The sequence below is a fragment of the Oncorhynchus gorbuscha genome, unplaced genomic scaffold (assembly GCF_021184085.1).
Source record: "Oncorhynchus gorbuscha isolate QuinsamMale2020 ecotype Even-year unplaced genomic scaffold, OgorEven_v1.0 Un_scaffold_3455, whole genome shotgun sequence".
Lineage (NCBI taxonomy): Eukaryota > Metazoa > Chordata > Actinopteri > Salmoniformes > Salmonidae > Oncorhynchus > Oncorhynchus gorbuscha.
This window is the reverse complement of record NW_025747684.1, coordinates 42119-48828: the sequence shown is the minus strand read 5'-3', so window position 1 is coordinate 48828 and position 6710 is coordinate 42119. Positions and strand designations below refer to the sequence as shown.

Here is a 6710-nt window from a genome sequence, read left to right as displayed (position 1 = left end):
GGATTCTTGGATGCAGAGAAATGCAGAGAAATGTGAAATGGTGACATTTTTTATTATTTGCGTGTGTGTGCCAGCCAGCCAGCCAGCCAGCCAGCCAGCCAGCCAGCCAGCCAGCCAGCCAGCCAGCCAGCCAGCCAGCCAGCCTGTGTTGTTTTGGGCAAAACTTGGATATTACACTCCCAGTCCTGTTTACACTCCCAGTCCTGTTTTACACTCCCAGTCCTGTTTACACTCCCAGTCCTGTTTACCTCCCAGTCCTGTTTACACTCCCAGTCCTGTTTACACTCCCAGTCCTGTTTACACTCCCAGTCCTGTGATGTACGTTCCCAAGGTTGGATGATAAAAGATTTCCTCAGAAATTCAAAGTATTTGATTTCGCAACATGGAGAGGGAGTCGCCTAAATATTTATCAACAAGGGACATACTATTATTTCCTTATTCTGTAAACTGTTGACGTTGCTGATAGGCCTGTTGAAAACATTTATTTTAGCAGGTGAAAATGTTTTGTTTTATAGCACTATATAATGCTCCATGGCTCATTTTAGTTTTTCTAGATTTAGAACGTAAAACAACATTTAACAAAACATGAACCAACAGGTCTTGTACAGCAGTTAAATGTTGCAGAACAATGATACACATTATTTTCAGAATATTGACACACAAAAAAATAATATTTTTAAGGTGGTTAGCCATCAAGTGACAGAGTTGACAAGCCACTTACGGAGTTGACAACAGATACTCAAAACAGATATATTTTTGCCTCTAAAAGTAGAAGTTAAATACAAACGTTTGTAAAGTATGGAAAATAATTCATTTAAAAATCCCCAATAAAAACAATCATTCTATTAGATTTTTCAGCACTCTGACAGAGTTGATGTTTTACTTCATTCAAAATTCCTATTCTGTCATGATCGGCTATGAAAAGCCAACTGACATTTACTCTGAGGTGCTGACTTGCTGCACCCTCGACAACTACTATTATTTGACCATACTGGTAATTTATGAACATTTGAACATCTTGGCCATGTTCTGTTATAATCTCCACCAGACACAGCCAGAAGAGGACTGGCCACCCCACATAGCCTGGTTCCTCTCTAGGTTTCTTCCTAGGTTTTGGCCTTTCTAGGGAGTTTTTCCTAGCCACCGTGCTTCTACACCTGCATTACTTGCTGTTTGGGGTTTTAGGCTGGGTTTCTGTACAGCACTTTGAGATATCAGCTGATGCATCTTTTAGGAATCACCGTTTCGAGATAAATAATCTTTAAAGTCACGGAAGGCTATTGCAAGAAACAACATAAGCATTTCAGTTAATCTTCATTATTGCCCAAAGAAATGTAAAACTATTTTGGAGTTTCAAATGGACATCCTTTTGCCACGGCATTGAGCCGACATGGAAATTAATAATATTGAAAGTATTTAGAAAATCGAAGAAGAAAAAAATAATCATGTTTGTTTGTGGACCCAGTTGACAGAGGTTGATCACTCATATGTTTGAGAGTAGAAATATTAATGTGCGTAATTCCTCTGGCAGCCTGCATTTAGATTTGAGGATGCCCCCGGGCCCCCACACTTCACCAAGAACGAATGTATCGAACGCCAGTTGGTCCCGTTCCGTTCTTACCTTCGAGCGTCACCTCTCTCCCGGCTCGTTTGAGCCCCTGCACCGCCTCGTCATGCGTAGCGTCCCGCAGGTTCACACCGTTCACCGACAGAATCGCGTCACCGACATACAAGGCTTGGGTTTGATCCGCAGCCAGACCTTTGAAGATCTTACTAATAAGTATCGGCATTTTATTCTCTTTCCTCCCTTTATGCTGATGCCGAGTCCTCCTACCTCCTGCTTTACTACTTTCACACATCTTTTTCTGTTTGCGATCGCCTCTGGGACTTGCTCCTGTAAATCCGGAAAGCTGTCCTCACCGCAGTTTTCGGACTGTTTGTGTGATCCGGGTGAGTTGCGTTGCACCCGTAAGATCCATTGGTGATGCCGTTTAGGGTCACATTCTCTCCCAGGTCCTCGCAACTCAACGTTAGAGCTTCTTCGTTCAAATTGGCCAAAACATTGTGCCATCGGTCCCTCACTAAAACCTCCAAAAATCCACTTTTTTGTACTCCGTTCCTCGAAATTACTGTAGCTACCGCCATCTTTGAAGCATTCTTAAAATGCCATGTGATTAAAACTCAAATAGGACTTTACCCCCGAACTTCTCAGCGTGGCTTTCCAATAGTTCAGCAACTTCAGTTAACGGCTATTTTTTTTGGCAACATAACCCAGTCCCTGCTCCAACAGCCCATATCCTTTTGGGTGGAGCAAACTCGAAGCGCAATCCCACTAAGCAAATCACATTTCTATCCACACAGAACACTGCCGAGAGCTGTGCTGAAGTTCAAACGACATGTGTAGCCCACACTAACGTAAATATAGAGCGTCATACCTTATTACAGCCGTATTACATACATTATTACCACCCTTTGACAAACATTACCAGGCATGCTGGGTTTTATTCAGAGGGCGACCCGTGTAAAGGAATGTCCCAGTGTTGGGACAGTTGGATCTTTGGAGGTGTCCTCTAGTAGACTTGTGCCTGTCCCCTCTCTCTCTTGTGCGGTCCATGCAGCTTGCCAGGTGCGCACGGTTTGCTCGGCTCCGCAGCGGATTTGTTGGGGGTTTAAACACAAAACTTGCATAAAAACAAGTGAAGTTGTATTTCCTAACATCTCACGGACTAAATGCACTTTCAATGGTCAATACACGTGTAAAATAGCCTATAATAACCTAATAATCTACAAATATGCATTATTTTAGGCAAATTGGGAATGAGCATATTCTATGAGTTATTTGTAATGGATCATAATACTAGGCCTGGTGGTTACATTTTTCCAGCGAAAAACGATGAGAACTTTACATAAATATGTAAACGCCATCTGAAACACGATGAGAGAACGTTACAGAAGTACTGTATGTTAGCGCCATCTGATGGTGGAGAGAGAACCGGCGTAACCCTGCTGTCTGTCACAATATACAGTCTATAGTCCTGCTGTCTGTCACAATATACAGTCTATAGACCTGCTGCCTGTCACAATATACAGTCTATAGACCTGCTGCCTGTCACAATATACAGTCTATACTCCTGCTGTCTGTCACAATATACAGTCTATAGACCTGCTGCCTGTCACAATATACAGTCTATACTCCTGCTGTCTGTCACAATATACAGTCTATAGACCTGCTGCCTGTCACAATATACAGTCTATACTCCTGCTGTCTGTCACAATATACAGTCTATACTCCTGCTGTCTGTCACAATATACAGTCTATAGACCTGCTGCCTGTCACAATATACAGTCTATACTCCTGCTGTCTGTCACAATATACAGTCTATACTCCTGCTGTCTGTCACAATATACAGTCTATACTCCTGCTGCCTGTCACAATATACAGTCTATACTCCTGCTGTCTGTCACAATATACAGTCTATACTCCTGCTGTCTGTCACAATATACAGTCTAGAGTCCTGCTGTCTGTCACAATATACAGTCTATACTCCTGCTGCCTGTCACAATATACAGTCTATACTCCTGCTGTCTGTCACAATATACAGTCTATAGTCCTGCTGTCTGTCACAATATACAGTCTATACTCCTGCTGTCTGTCACAATATACAGTCTATAGTCCTGCTGTCTGTCACAATATACAGTCTATAGTCCTGCTGTCTGTCACAATATACAGTCTATACTCCTGCTGTCTGTCACAATATACAGTCTATACTCCTGCTGCCTGTCACAATATACAGTCTATAGTCCTGCTGTCTGTCACAATATACAGTCTATACTCCTGCTGTCTGTCACAATATACAGTCTATAGTCCTGCTGTCTGTCACAATATACAGTCTATACTCCTGCTGTCTGTCACAATATACAGTCTATAGTCCTGCTGTCTGTCACAATATACAGTCTATACTCCTGCTGCCTGTCACAATATACAGTCTATACTCCTGCTGTCTGTCACATAGTCCTACAGTCTATAGTCCTGCTGTCTGTCACAATATACAGTCTATAGTCCTGCTGTCTGTCACAATATGCAGTATACACTGCATCGCAGTGCTTGAGGCGTCACTACAGACCCGGGTTCAATCCCAGGCTGTGTCCAGAGACAGCAGAGGTTCAAACTATAGATACCAGTTCCTACATTTGAATATAAAAATAGATTTTACCAAACAAAACGATCCTACATTGTATCTCTGGGATCCTCAGGATGACAAATCAGAGCAAGATTACTGAATGTAAGTACATGTAAGTACACTATTTACCTTCAGAGGTGAATGTATCAAACCAGTTCCCGTGAGATATGTTTTTTGTTGTTGTTGTGCAACAGCATGGTATTTGTTCACTGTAATAGTTACCGTAAATTGGACAGTGCAGTTCGATTAACAAGACTGTAAGCATTGTGCCCATATCAGACATGTCTATGTCCTGGAAAGTGTGCTGTTACTTACAGCATCATTCTAGTCACATTAGCGCAGGTTAGCAACAACCGTCCCGGTATAGGGACACCGATCCCACAACCGTCCCGGTATAGGAACACCGATCCAACAACCGTCCCGGTATAGGAACACCGATCCAACAACCGTCCCGGTATAGGGACACCGATCCAACAACCGTCCCGGTATACGGACACCGATCCCACAACCGTCCCGGTATAGGAACACCGATCCCACAACCGTCCCGGTATAGGGACACCGATCCCACAACAGTCGGGACACCGATCCCGGTATAGGGACACCGATCCCACAACCTGTCCCGGTATAGGAACACCGATCCAACAACCGTGCCGTCTAGGAACACCGATCCAACAACCGTCCCCATATAGGGACACATATTTAGTCTGTCCAACAACCGTCCCGGTATAGGGACACCGATCCCCAAACCGTCCCGGTATAGGGACACCGATCCAACAACCGTCCCGGTATAGGGACACCGATCCAACAACCGTCCCGGTATAGGGACACCGATCCCCAACCGTCCCGGTATAGGGACACCGATCCAACAACCGATAGTCCCGGTATAGGGACACCGATCCCACAACCGTCCCGGTATAGGGACACCGATCCAACAACCGTCCCCGGTATAGGGACACCGATCCCACAACCGTCCCGGTATAGGGACACCGATCCCACAAGCGTCCCGGTATAGGGACACCGATCCAACAACCGTCCCGGTATAGGAACACCGATGTCAGATCCTTACTAAATCTCAGACTTCAGTGAGTTATATATATATATTGAGATTTCCCAGTTGTTGAACACGGCAGAAGTCATGCTGGATTGACAGCATGGTCAATGTTAAGAGACTACCTGATTGGATGATTAGAATGATATATAGCAGGAAGTAATGACATATTTAGAGAAGGAGAGAAAAAGAGAGCATTAACAAGAGAGGAGAGAGAGGAAGAGAGAGAGAAAGAGGGCATTAACAAGAGAGGAGAGAGAGAGAGAAAGAGAGGCATTAACAATAGAGGAGAGAGAGAAGAGGGCATTAACAATAGAGGAGAGAGAAAGAGGGCATTAACAAGAGAGGAGAGAGAAAGAGGGCATTAACAATAGAGGAGAGAAAAGAGAAAGGCATTAACAATAGAGGAGAGAGAAAGAGGGCATTAACAAGAGAGGAGAGAGAAAGAGGGCATTAACAATAGAGGAGAGAGAAAGAGGGCATTAACAATAGAGGAAAGAGAAAGAGGGCATTAACAATAGAGGAAAGAGAAAGAGGGCATTAACAATAGAGGAGAGAGAGGAAGAGAGAGAGAAAAGAGGGCATTAACAAGAGAGGAGAGAGAAAGAGGGCATTAACAAGAGAGGAGAGAGAAAGAGGGCATTAACAATAGAGGAGAGAGAAAGAGGGCATTAAGAATAGAGGAGAGAGAAAGAGGGCATTAACAATAGAGGAGAGAGAAAGAGGGCATTAACAAGAGAGGAGAGAGAAAGAGGGCATTAACAAGAGAGGAGAGAGAAAGAGAAAGAGCATTAACAAGAGAGGAGAGAGAGAGAAGAGAGAGAGAAAGAGGGCATTAACAAGAGAGGAGAGAGAGGAAGAGAGAGCTTTAACAAGAGAGGAGAGAGAGGAAGAGAGAGCTTTAACAAGAGAGGAGAGAGAGGAAGAGAGAGCTTTAACAAGAGAGGAGAAAGAGGAAGAGAGAGCTTTAACAAGAGAGGAGAGAGAGAAAGAGGGCATTAACAAGAGAGGAGAGAGAAAGAGGGCATTAACAAGAAGGAGAGAGAAAGAGAGAGAGAAGAGGGCATTAACAAGAGAGGAGAGAGAGAGAGAGAGAGAGAAAGAGGGCATTAACAAGAGAGGAGAGAGAAAGAGGGCATTAACAAGAGAGAGAGAGAGAGAGAGAAAAAGAGGGCATTAACAAGAGAGGAGAGAGAGAGGAAGAGAGAGCTTTAACAAGAGAGGAGAGAGAGGAAGAGAGAGAGAGAGCTTTAACAAGAGAGGAGAAAGAGGAAGAGAGAGCTTTAACAAGAGAGGAGAAAGAGGAAGAGAGAGGAAGAAGAGAGCTTTAACAAGAGAGGAGAGAGAGGAAGAGAGAGCTTTAACAAGAGAGGAGAGAGAGGAAGAGAGAGCTTTAACAAGAGAGGAGAAAGAGGAAGAGAGAGCTTTAACAAGAGAGGAGAAAGAGAGAAGAGAGAGCTTTAACAAGAGAGGAGAGGGAA

At 43.9% G+C, this 6710-nt stretch overlaps 1 pseudogene; it reads right to left on the bottom strand.

Moving 5' to 3' along the window:
• Positions 1 to 1516: 1516 nt before the first annotated feature.
• Positions 1517 to 2287, bottom strand: LOC124027675 (annotated as a pseudogene).
• Positions 2288 to 6710: the final 4423 nt, after the last annotated feature.